General features: G+C 45.0%; 1 protein-coding gene and 1 long non-coding RNA gene across 3 annotated transcripts in view; both read right to left on the minus strand.

Moving 5' to 3' along the window:
* RRM2B (ribonucleotide reductase regulatory TP53 inducible subunit M2B) overlaps positions 1–13,797 on the minus strand; it is a 210,522-nt gene that overhangs the window by 155,642 nt on the left and 41,083 nt on the right. The gene's annotated exons all lie outside the window — the stretch shown is intronic.
* LOC115479543 lies at positions 2,091–12,168 on the minus strand. Its single transcript, XR_003943712.1, has 3 exons — positions 12,143–12,168; positions 11,366–11,451; positions 2,091–2,105 (listed from the first exon to the last, which is right to left on the minus strand). It is a non-coding gene; the product is annotated as an uncharacterized LOC115479543 (long non-coding RNA).

A 13,797-nucleotide genomic window follows, 5' to 3' on the forward strand; every position in this document is an offset into this window, starting at 1 on the left:
AGAAGGAACCTTGGTATGTTACCATGAGTGGTACATATCTTTAGTGCAGTAGTGTGAGTGAAATGGATGAGAATTAATTTCAAGTAGACCATGTCACAATGACATCACACAGTGCAGGGTCCTTTCACATACACCTGTATTTGACTAATGTGGCACTATTCCAACAAGATTGCTTCCAGGTTTGTTGCCAAATATTACTGCTTGCAGACTCAAATGGCCTGATTTGTGGATCAGCACTAGTCTAATGGAGCCAAGGGTAGGATTCATGCTGCAGAAGTGGCATGTTTCAGCACAGGAAAGGAGAGGAAAACAGCTACCATTACTGAAATGATCTATGCAACTCACAGCAGTGCTAAAAGTAGTCTTCAAAGTGTGTTTCTTCCAACCTGGTGGGGTTGGAAGAAACATAACAGAAGAAAATGGTGATAAAAAGGGGAAAAAATTAAATATAGCAACTTGTAAGTAAATGGTAGGTATTGCTACTTATATTAAATGGTGGCACACCATTCAGGGTATAGTGATTTTATTTTTAATGTAAACTTTTTTTTTTCTGGAAATTTAGGTGTTCAGTAGAGTTGTGGTCTTTGGTTGCCATCTATTCTGTTTTTCAGAAGTAGAACTTCAGGCAAGTTAGCATACAATTTTCAGCAAGCTTTGCTTTAGATACCATTTTTGACATATATCATTCGTTTCCCAAACATTTAGTTCATGTAAGCCTCTATACTAAATGGGTAAAACAGGGGCTACATTACCTCTGTTTCTATTCTGCTACACTAACATTCCAGTTTTATTCATACATCCATTGGAAATCTCATTTATTTAAAGCGTTTAAACAATTTGTTACCAACCTAAGGGCTAAAACTATGGAAGCTGCGTATCATCTTTTCTTCAAATTCTTTTTATAAAAGGTAAATTGTAACAAGAATACAGCTGGATTCTTGGGAAATGCTTAGTACAAAAAGTGATGAGTCACCCAAACATCAAAAGTTAGTGAAACTCATCTTTGAAAATAATTTACAGTTACTACAAGGTGCTTAGACAGTCTACAAATTCAAATGCCCCAAGCACTGAATGAGCTAAAATGGATAATAAAGTTTCTTTTGCCTAATGTTTGACAACAAAAATAAAATTACAACACAAAAAAATGGCAAATGTAAACAAATGCTGTGCTCATGATATATTTACATAAAGAATGTGAAAATGTAGGTCACATCCAAATCTTAGTGCTATGTGACTTTCCCATTTTGCACACATGGGAAATGGCGTTACTGAATAAAGAGGCCTTTAGTGATTGTGCGACATTTCAATAGTGCAAGAGCTCAGTTCAACCCAGGACAAAAAATCCTCCAAGAAGGAAGCAGATGATCCAACCTTCAAACGTTTAAATGGCAAGAATTTACTTAGGCAAATTTATTTTACATAATCATCTACATAACTCAGCAGTCAAGTACAAAATAAAATACCATAAAACAAAAATCAAAAGGCAGAACATACTTAATTTTTTTTTTATTTTGAAATTCCCTACTCCCTCTATACAAGAACCTTTGATGAAACATTTTCCACAAAGGCAGCAGTGAATTTTCAGTAACATTTTACAGTTTTTCCCCTCAGCAAAAAAGATAAAATCACAGTGTAAATGATATTTTTTTTTCTGCTGTCATCTTTGGCTGGGGCTGGGCCAAGAAGTTCTAAACTAGTCAAAACTGTTAGGACAGTCAAATGTACTAGAGCTTCTTAGGCCACCAGATTACAAACTTAGCGGAATGTCTGCAATTAATCATTAAGTACCACCGGGGTGTGACAGCATTAACTTTCATAAACTTTTATAGACAAATGGAAAAATCTACAAAACTTAGCTAGTAATATTACACAGCAATACACACTTTTTATAATCTACACAAAACCAAAGTTCTTGGTCTTAATGGCAAGTAACAATTTTTGTTTAAGAATCTGTTTTGAAGAATAGAGTGGGACGTAGAGGCGGGAAATACATGTGTTTGCTGTGGGAAGGTGCTGATCATCTGGTGGTCTGATTGTAATTGATGCATGGGTTGGAATCCCTCTTCACTGGCAGCAATGATGGGCTTGATTGTCCAAAAGTATACCTAGATGGAAAAAAACAAAAACCCAGCCTGTTACGTGGGCTCAACTTGAAAAATGAAATTAATCCCATCCTCCAAAACAACTGACTGCCAACACACAGCAGTGCAGTCAGGATTAAAGCATCAATGTTCTGGCCTGGATGAATGCATTGGATCATTTGTGAAGTATCCCATGAAATCAACTCTGTCCTATGTACCATATGAGCCAATACCAGTGTTAAGGAAGCAGCAAAGTCAAATTCTTATTATTTTTTTTTTAACAAAGCCTGCTGGGACTTCCTCCTGGTTCAAAGACACAGCTAAATCAATCCTAATAGATAAATAAAAATAAGCTTGTTTCAGCTGTTCACCTTTATTTAAAAGCCAAGTTTCATGGGGGAGAGATGCTTTAAAGCAGAGCTTCCCAAACTGTGGGCTGGGACCCCATATGGGTCACAAAAGGTAAAATTATGTATCATACCTGATAATTTTCTTTCCATTAATCATAGCTGATCAATCCATAGACTGGTGGGTTGTGTCCATCTACCAGCAGGTGGAGATAGAGAGCAAACTTTTGCCTCCCTATATGTGGTCATGTGCTGCCGGAAACTCCTCAGTATGTCGATATCAAAGCCCATCCGCAGGACTCAGCACTTAGAGAATTACACCCACGAAGGGACAACTCTGCCCAGCTCACCACCGCCGGAAACGGGGGAGGGGAATTAACCCAGCTCATCCCCACACAAGTGGGGGAGGGGAATCCGTCCAGCTCATCCCCGCGGAGCGGGGGAGGGACACCATACCCGCCGATGCGGGGGATCTGGCTTATCCTGCAACCGCAACCGCGGGGAGGAGCTGACTGACCCTAACACCGCCGAAGCGGGAGGGGTACAAAGCTGCCCTACAGCCGCACGAAGCGGGAGGGAGTGCTGGCAGAATTTAAATCTCAATCCAGCCCCGTTAAAACGGAGGGGAGAGGAATGCAGCAGCTCACTGGAACACCAAACTCGTCTCAACTCTTGAAGAATCCAAGTGAAAGAAGAACTGAACACGAAGTCCTCCTGAAGTAACTGAAGGCAAAACTTGAACCTAAAATTCAACCAAATATAACAGTACAGAATCTGTGGAGGGGCTATGGATTGATCAGCTATGATTAATGGAAAGAAAATTATCAGGCATGATACATAATTTTACCTTCCATATCATCAAGCTGATCAATCCATAGACTGGTGGGATGTACCGAAGCAGTACTCACCCAGGGCGGGACATAGAAATCCCTGACCGCAACACTGAAGCTCCAAACCGGGCCTCCGCCCGAGCAGCCACAGTCAAGCGGTAATGCCTGGCAAAGGTATGGGCCTTCCCCGCGGCCACCTAAGCAGCTGCAATGGCTTCCTTGCCATCTTGCCACTGTAGGCTTAGAATCCTGCAGACCCCTTACGAGGACCTGTAAACAGGACAAACAGATGATCCGATTTCCGGAAATCATTGGTCCAAGTATCTGATGATGACTCGTCTCACATCCAGAAATTGAGAGCAGAGTATTCCTCTGGGTAGACCTCCCTACGAAAGGAAGGGAGACAGAGCTGCTGAATCACATGGAAGCGAAAAACAATCTTGGGCAGGAAGGAAGGCACTGTGCGAATAGTCACTCCTGCCTCAGTGAACTGCAGAAAAAACTCTCGACATGAGAGTGCCTGGAGCTGGGAAACTCTTCTGGCTGAAGAGGTAGCCACCAAAAAGACTGCTTTCAACGTCAGGTCTTTCAGAGATGCCCTCGACAAGGGTTCAAAAGGCGGCTTCTGCAATGCTCTTAGCACCAGGTTGAGATTCCACGCAGGCACCACTGAGTGCAGAGGAGGGTGCAGGTGATTAACTCCCTTGAGAAAGCGCACCACATCTGGCTGCGAAGCCAGGGAAGAACCTTTCAGGCGGCCCCTGAAGCAAGCCAGAGCCGCTACCTGAACTTTCAGGGAACTGAGCGACAGGCCTTTGTCCAGACCTTCTTGCAGGAACGCCAACACTGAAGAAATTGGAGCAGTGAAGGGAGAAAGTGAGCCTGCTTCACACCACGCTGCAAAGATACGCCAAACCCTGGCGTAAGCAGTAGAAGTAGAGCGCTTCCTCGCACTCAGCATAGTGGCGATGACCTTGTCTGAGGAGTCCTTCTTTCTCAGACGCTGCCGCTCAATAGCCAGGCCGTAAGACCAAAGGGGGAGGGATCCTCCATCACCACGGGACCCTGATGCAACAGGCCCTGCTCCACTGGCAGCCGCAGAGGATCGCCGACTGAGAGCCTGATCAAGTCCGCATACCAGGGACGTCTGGGCCAATCCGGACCCACCAGGATTACCCTGCCGGGATGCTTTGTCACCCGGTCTAGCACCCTGCCCAACATGGGCCAGGGGGGAACACATAGAGAAGCTCTTGTGTCGGCCACCGTTGGAGAAGAGCATCTACTCCCAGGGATCGAGGGTCCCGTCCTCTGCTGAAAAAGCGTGGCACTTGGCAATCGGCCGATGACGCCATCAGATCTAGGCTCGGCTGGCCCCAGCGCTTCGTGATGCCCAAGAACGCCTGAGCAGATAGCTGCCACTCTCCGGGCTCCAAGGTATGGCGACTGAGAAAGTCCGCCTTGACATTCATGACTCCGGCAATGTGGGCCGCTGACAGCTGTTCCAGGTTCGCTTCCGCCCACTGGCAGAGATTCATGGCCTCCTTGGCTAGAGGGGCGCTCTTGGTACCTCCCTGGCGGTTGACATAGGCCACAGCCGTGGCATTGTCCGACAGGACCCGTAAAGGCTTCAACACCAGTACCGGGATGAACTCCAACAACACCAACCGAATGGCTCTGAGTTCCAGGAGGTTGATAGACCACTTGCCTCTGCAGGAGACCAGAGCCGCTGCGCTGTCCTTCCCAAGCAGTGGGCTCCCCAGCCCAACAAAGAGGCGTCTGTCGTGACGACAATCCACTCCGGGGTCACCAGAGGCATTCCTGCAGACCACTTGTCTGTCTGCGTCCACCAGCTCAGCGCCTTGCGCACTGCTGGGTCCAAGGGAAGGCGCACAGCATAATCCTCCGACATCGGAGTCCAGCGCAGCAGCAGAGATTGTTGTAGTGGTCTCATATGAGCCCTGGCCCAGGGCACTACTTCCATCGTGGCCGTCATAGAGCCCAACAGCTGCACGTAGTCCCAAGCCCGAATAGGAGAGGCTACTAGGAACTAGTCCACCTGAGCCTGAAACTTGACAATCCGATTGTCTGGCAGGAACACTCTGCCCACTTGGGTGTCGAATCGAACTCCCAGATACTCCAGGGACTGAGTCGGGCGCAGCTGGCTTTACTCCCAGTTGATGATCCACCCCAGGGAGCTCAAAAGAGCAACCACCCGGTTCACAGCTTTGCCGCACTCTGCATAAGAGGGGGCTTGGATCAACCAGTCGTCCAGATAAGGATGGACTTGAACTCCTTCCTTCCTCAGGAAGGCCGCGAAGACCACCATTACTTTGGAGAAGGTCCGCGGAGCAGTAGCCAACCCGAACGGGAGGGCTCTGAACTGGAAGTGTCGGCCCATTACTGCAAAACGCAGAAAGCGTTGATGAGGAGGCCAGATGGGAATATGCAAGTACGTTTCCTTGATGTCCAAGGATGCCAGGAACTCTCCTGCCTTCACTGCCGCTATAACAGAGCGGAGGGTCTCCATGCGAAAGTGCCAAACTTTCAAGGCCCAATTGACCCCTTTGAGGTCGAGGATAGGCCGTACAGAACCTCCTTTCTTTGGAATCACAAAGAAAAAGGAGTAACATCCCTTGCCAAGCTGATTTTCTGGCACCGGAACGACCGCCCCCAGGCGGATCAGATTGTTCAAGGTCTGCTGCACTACCACAGCTTTGACCGGTGACTTGCAGGGAGAGAGTACAAACCCGTCTTTTAAGGGTCGGCAGAACTCTAGCTTGTAGCCGTCTCTGATGACTTCCAGCGCCCAAGCGTCTGAAGTTATGGTGGCCCACTCGCCCATAAACGAGGACAGCCGTCCTCCAATCTGCACTGAGGCGTGGACCAAGGCCCCGTCATTGGGTACGAGACCCTGGGGGAGGACCGGAGGGAGCACCTCCGGGACGGCGGTCTCTGCGAAAGGAATGCTGCTTGGGGGAGAAGTTCCTCTTGAAGGAAGAGGGGGCAGAGGAGCCCGACCTGCCCGGGCGGTACCGACGGGTTTCCTGAAACCGTCCTCTGGAGGTACCAGGGCGAGTACTAGCCCGAGCCCTGACCTCTGGTAACTTCTTGCCCTTAGACGTGCCGAGATCGGTCACGATTTTGTCCAGCTCGACCCCAAAGAGCAGCTTGCCTTTAAAGGCAATCTAGCCAGGCGGGATTTAGAGGCGTGGTCAGCAGACCAATGTTTCAGCCAAAGCCACCGCCGCGCAGAGATTGTCTGAGTCATGCCTTTCGCTGAGGCCCTCAAGACATCATACAGCAAGTCTGCCAAATAGGCTAAGCCCGATTCCAGGGCCGGCCAATCAGCCCTCAAGGAAAGATCCGAGGGGAAAGCCCGCTGCACCATAGTCAGGCACGCCCTGGCCACATAGGAGCCGCAAATTGAGGCCTGCAAACTTAAAGCAGCTGCCTCAAAGGACGACCTTAAGGCCGCCTCCAATCTTCTGTCTTGGGCGTCCTTTAGGGCCGTGCCACCTTCCACCGGCAACGCCGTTCTCTTAGTCACCGCAGTGATTAAAGAATCCACGGTAGGCCACAGATAGGCCTCACGTTCACTTTCAGTCAAAGGATAGAGGCGGGACATAGCCCTAGCCACTTTAAGGCTCGCTTCCGGGACATCCCATTGAGCCGCAATTAAGGTGTGCATGGCATCATGCACGTGGAAGGTTCTAGGCGGGCGCTTCGTCCCCAGCATAATGGCAGAGCCAACAGGGGCTGAGGGAGAGACGTCCTCCGGAGAGGAAATCTTCAAAGTGTCCATGGCCTGTACCAACAGGTTGGACAAATCCATCCGAGCGGGGATCCGTCTCCTCCAAGGAATCCGCAAAGGACCGTTGGGAGACCTCAGATACGCTGCCCTCATCTACATCGGAGGAGACAAAGTCCTCCAAGGCCTGTGAATCAACCCGAGGGCGTTTACCTCTGGGAACCTCAACCTCTTTACCAGACGAGGGAGCAGGGGCAGCGTTTTGCATAAGGAAGGCCTGATGCAGCAGCAAAACAAACTCGGGGGAGAAACCTCCCAGACTGTGTACTTCCGCAGCCTGGGCAACAGCCCTAGACGCACCCTCAACCGCGCTCGCAAGAGCGGGGGAGAGACATGCTGCGCATCCAAAATGGCGTCGGCGCGACACTCCGCGAAGGAGCCGCGCGGGAAGAACGGCGCTTAACTTTAGCCGCTTTTGTGCCGTCGCCCAAAGTAAGGGCGTTTATGGCATTAATGTCTCCAACCTCAAGGGCGGCCCAAGAAGAAGCCATCCGAGCCGCGTGGCCGGCCAAGATGGCGGAGGCGAGGAGCGGGGGGATGGGCGTTTATGGCGGGAAAAATCGCCACGCCGGAGGAAGGACCGGAACATTCATCGGCCACGAAACTGTCACCCAACAAGGGCGAATCAGGCTTTAAGACCCCCGCATCCCCTCTAGAAGCGCCCAAGCGATCCGGGGAGCGACTCTTTACGCCCTCGCCCTCCGACGCCATATGCCACGTGGAGATAAATCGGGGAACCCCCTGCCCGCTATAAAAAGGTAAAAATTACCTGCTGTCTGCTCCGAGCTGTAACGACCTGGTGTCCCAGTGAGTAGCTGCAATAAACGTTTAAATAAACGTCGAAATAAACGCCTTTAAGGACGTTCAAAATTTTTTTTTTTTTTTTTTTTTAACGGAGCCAGCGGAGGGGGGAGAAAAGGAGGGACCTGGCACCACCAGGTTTGCACTTGCTCAAAAGAGCCCTCAACCCCAGGCACTCAACAAAACCTAAAAATTAGGCTTGGAGGCCTAGCCAGAGCTGCTGCTGTGTGTGACCACCACCTGCTGAGATAGAGAACATACTGAGGAGTTTCCGGCAGCACATGACCACATATAGGGAGGCAAAAGTTTGCTCTCTATCTCCACCTGCTGGTAGATGGACACAACCCACCAGTCTATGGATTGATCAGCTTGATGATATGGAACCTACTTTTGGGGTCATGACTTGGTGAACTCTCCAGTTACATCATTATTATGCATCTCCAATGAGTTACACCATTTTATGTGGCTGCAACGTAGGGTCACAGGCACAAAAAGATTGAGGAACACTGCATTAAAGACTGCTGATGTACAAAACTTTAATTACAACAGTAAAAATTGATTACTATGACTGTGCCATAACAGGTACTGGATAGAAGCACCAGCAATTTTGTAATTTTCTGCAGAAACATTTCTGGTGGTATCCACAACACAGTGTAATCCAGCAAGGGATACAAGAGTAGAAGATTCAGTAAATGAGTGGTGTATTTAAAGTGGCATTAATATCTAAGCACTGCAAAATTGGCATTTTGCATGTGATTTGTCATGTTTTTTCCTCCACATTATTGATAAAAGTGTAGGGACAAAAGAGGACTTGTCCTAATGTGGAGTGACATTATTGGTCATTTTGTGTTCCCTGTCAACAAAAATACTGTCACAGATACAAAGCTTATCTATTCCAACCCTATATTGTGGAATTCATTAAAGTGCTTTTGACTCAACACCATAAGACATATACAGTAACGTGGAGGAAAAGACCTCAAAGCAACCTGGAGTACTCAGTGATAGTATCACAGAATTGTTAGTACTAACCAGAATAGTTGCATCATCACTGGCCAAAAACCTCCCACTGTATAAATATTTTTAATTTTTAGGTTTTATTCCTTTTATGTACTTCTTTCTTTTCTTTAAAATCTAATCCTCAGTATGCATCTTGTACCACATGTCCTTTGACTTTTGTATCAGAGTCCACAACAGATTCTATGAGGCACTTATCTCAAAGTTTTTCCAGCTTTCATCACCTCCTTATGGGGACCCATTTTGCCCACCAGATAAAAGTCATTTATCTTTGCAAATATATGTTATTTGCAAAGATGTATGACTTTTGAATCCCTCAATGCAGACGGTCACTGTTGTGATTATTTCCATGGATGATATTGGAATGGCACGGAACTAACCAGCTCCCTTTGAGAAATCTGGTGGGCGAAACGGGTCCCCGTCAAGAGGTGATGAAAAGCTGGAAAAACTTTGAGATAAGAGCCTCATAGTATCTGTAGTGGACTCTATATAAAAGTAAAAGGACATGTGGTACAAGATGCATAATGAGGATTAGATAAGAAAGAAAGAACATAAAAGAAATAAAACAAAAATTGGACTAAAAATTTAATATACTTATACAGTGGGAGGTTTTTGGCCAGTGATGATGCAACTATTCTGGTTAGTACTAAGAATTCTGTGATATCACTGAGTACTCCAGGTTGCTTTGAGGTCTTTTCCTCCACATTATTCTATATATCTTATGGTGTAGAGTCAAAAGCACTTTAATTAATTCCACAATATAGGGGATGGAATATATTTTGTTGGTTTTGTGGAAAAAGCTTTTATTATTGGAATATACAAAACTTTACAACATACACTGCCTTGGGCAGAGCTGTTTGAAAGACACAGCTAAATTAATCCTAATAGATAAATAAAAATAAGCTTGTTTCAGCTCTTCACCTTTTTTTAAAAGCCAAGTTTCAAAATAAGAGGATTGTTAGCTGAATGTAGAAACTAAATTTTTAGATAAAAATTCACCTAGATTTAGAATTCTACAGGGGTCTTTCACTAAAAAGTCTGATAAGCAAATTTTTTTTTTGTTACATTTGTACCCCGCGCTTTCCCACTCATGGCAGGCTCAATGCGGCTTACATGGGGCCACTCCTCCACTCAGTTATCATATAATCTAGCAGGTGGTGTTAGCACATGACCACAATAACAGTGATTGTGCAGACATGACAGTACATGCTAATTCACATGTGAACTAAATATTGTGTAATGGGGCAGGAAATGGCTATGGACTTGGTGTGGTCTACGCCTAGCTGTTTTCATATTAATAGCATCTACGCATATGTAAGCAGCAGCATGTAAATGCATACATCAGCTGCATAAGTAAATAATTTCACAAAGCCATTATCTGCACAGGTAGATGGCAAGGATGCCGAGATTCGAAGGAGGCATGCTGCAGGCATGATTTGGGTGAGAGAAAATGCTATCCCCTGGATTCTATATAGCGCACCTAGAGATCCGCGCCAAAATCATGGCACATTCTATAACAATGCGCGTTACTTAATTGGCTTAATAAGCTAATCAACATTGATAACAGCACTTAAGCAATAATGAGCACTAACTGGCAATAATTAGAATTTACACACACAACTCGCTAAACGTATTCTGTAATGAACTGTGCCTAAATTCTAATGCATGAAGTTCAAAAGGAGTGTGGCTATGGGCGTTTTGTGGGTGTTCCAAAATTTACACGCACAGTTATAGAATATGGCCCAGTGCACGTAAATCTACAATAGGGATTTAGGCCACATTTTCATTGGCCGAAATGGATGCGCACAGTTTTAGGCACTAGGATTTCCGCCTAAGCATATTCTATATACTGTGCCTAAATCTAGATGCTGTTTATAAAATACGCTTAGGTGGAAATCTTTACTAAATGGATTTTTTTAGGCGACATAACGCTGGCCATCGCTAGTCCAGGGAGGTTGAAGAGAAAGTTTGAGGATTCAGCTCTTGCTTTGGAGTTAAAAGATAAGTGTATCCATTTCTGGATTCAGTTAAATTGTGATCTTCACTGAATTAGTCTAAAAATATTGAATGAGACTGCAGTGACTTTGAAGTGGGTGGTTCACTGAATTTTTTGATGAAAAAAGATTGAAATAAGGAAAATTATTTAAGTCTTTGGACTTTTTCCTTTTGTTATTAGTTTCTATTTTTGTGGATCATAGTTTTTGGTTAAAATTGTGTATTTGCCAGCACTGTTACATATATTGCAAAAGGCTCTATGTTTTACAGAGCCTTTGCAAAACTGGGGCTTCATAGATCCTAAGTGCTTAATACTGAAAATTAGTGCCAAGTATATAACTTTGTTATCCCTATCCCTGTCAACCAAACACATTTAGGAAACTATTTTTACTACAAACCTAAACTTGGAGCTCAGCTTTAGTAAATTTTCAAAGGGTTTAGACAAAATAGAAAATCATCACTTTGCAAAAGTTGCTGAAAAATGCTTACTAGGTCCTGTCGCTCTGTCATACTCATTTTCTCAACTATTGACCAGAACCAGCGCTTGAAGTGCAGAAGCTTCTCAGCATTTTCTCCTGTGTGATGGAAGACAATTTCATTATAAAAAAGTTTATTTCAAAGTTTATTTCAAATGTATAAAACAATGTCCCCAAGATCATAAATGATTCTTGTGTGTACTTGACAATTTTAACTGAAAAAAGAATATATAATTAGTACAGAATAATCAGAAGACATCACACTCATCATGGTATGCATGCTTGTAGTTCCCCTGGTTGACAATCTTTGTGTGACTACTTTTCTTAAATATGGTACACCACAATATTTTTTGCAGCATAGACCAGTACAATGCAGTTCCAGAAGTCATAATGGGCCTGGAGAAAACTTGAGTCTTAACAGGTTGTGCTTTCTTCTAAAGAACCAACAAGTTGTTTATGCAGTCTACGCTCTGGAAAGCTCATGTGCTATGACTACCATTCTGTTGCTAGTTTTTTATGTTTAGTTATAAGCACTCTCTTATTACAGTAAAGTGAAGGCATCTTTGTTTGGATTTGCCAAAAGTTAAACATGGTTGGATGAAAGTCACTCATTTTCACTAGCCATACAGATCATGCAAATGTAGCTTAATATGAAAAAATGTAGCCTTATGCAGACACATACTGAAATGTAACTTTTAAACAGTGTGATATGATTCAACAACAAACAAATAAACAAACAAACAAACAAACATCATCCTCTGGAAGAATACAGAAGTGAGAAACTTCCTACCTGATTCGTCATTGAAGGAGGTAAAGATAAGCATCTGCACATTTACTTCCCCGCAGCCATTTACTAGCAGTCTGAAATCTTCTGCTGTTAAATCCTCTAAAGCATTTTTTGGAAGCACATCCAGCAGACCTTTCCTCATTGCCTGAAACAGAAGAACTCAGCAATTTACTTCTTGATTCTTCCTGACTCTGCATGTACCAGCACACAGAAGTGTTTAAGATCATGACATTGTAAATTTTCTCTCACAGCAGCCACTTGATAAGTAATAACTAGGCTGGAAATCTCTTGCTGGACCATAGCAACCAGTAAAACTTACACTACCATTTACCACTAAGCATTGACTCTCATGGGGTGAGACTGAATTTCTGGACACTGCTAACTAGATACATTGGTTAGGCTGAGTAAACTGCTATTGCACTGCTCTGATTTTACTAATGGTGGAAAGCTATGTTCCCAACTGAAGGTGAAAAAGCGCCCCGCGTGCAAAGTACAATCCCATCCCTAAACTACATAAAAAGCACACCTTCCTTACTAACCAGCTGTTCCTAATACTAGGCAGAAGGATGCAGTCTGATCAGCTACCAGTTTGGTGTTCAGTAAAGGAAATGACTGTCCTCTAGCCAGTCAGCATTAGCAACATTTGGGCATCTTGAGAGGAGAAATTTGCATATTCTTAGTTTTTTCATCAGCATATGGGATTTTTTATTTTATTTTTTGTTACATTTGTACCCCGTGCTTGCCCACTCATGGCAGGCTCAATGCGGCAGGCAATGGAGGGTTAAGTGACTTGCCCAGAGTCACAAGGAGCTGCCTGTGCCGGGAATCGAACTCAGTTCCTCAGGACCAAAGTCCACCACCCTAACCACTAGGCCACTCCTCTAGGGCTGGAGAAAATGGACTGCTGGCTGTCATCAGGTGGGTGGGAGGAAATTAATTACAAATTTTAAAACCAGGGGGCTTATGTATTAATTTCAGTGCTATATATAACATGGGATTTCTATGCTTATTGGGCAGTTCATATTCCAATATCATAACACTTACATGCTAAGCATATTAGTTTACTACATCTGTCCATGCTCAAAATGCTAAATGCATATATATATATATACATATATATTTTTTTTTTACTGTAGTTTCTGCACCCTTAAGTAGTCTTTCCTGAGTTTTGGGGGATCAGAAAGAACCTGGAGAAAATTTCTTGGCCCTGCATGCATATTTGGCAGTTTATGGTCCCAGATACTCTGCTTTTTTGTGCAAGGCTGGGTTGACCGGCACTGGGAGGGGGGGGGGGGGGGGAGCTGGTGTACCTGATGGTCAGAAATGCTGGAAGAATTAGTAGGGTCTCCTATATGAGGACCAAGGTGGCTGACAATACCGGGGAGAAGGGGGATGTTTTTCACAGTTACAAAGACAGTTCCTGTAAAGTGGGGCAGTTGTCCTTAATCTGGGAGACCGCATCCTTGACCTTATCACCAAAACGTTTGTCACCCAGACAGGGCACACCTGCAAGAAGGTCTTGCAAATCCTTGTGAAGGTCTGAGAGGCTCTAAGCCAAGCCATTCAGGTGCTAATAGTCACTGTTCCAGTCTGAGATACCCTGTCATAGGCATTGTAGGTGGAGTGAATGAGATAGTAAAGGAAATCTTGCAGGGTGA

The sequence above is a fragment of the Microcaecilia unicolor genome, chromosome 1 (genome assembly GCF_901765095.1).
Source record: "Microcaecilia unicolor chromosome 1, aMicUni1.1, whole genome shotgun sequence".
NCBI classification, from domain to species: Eukaryota; Metazoa; Chordata; class Amphibia; order Gymnophiona; family Siphonopidae; genus Microcaecilia; species Microcaecilia unicolor.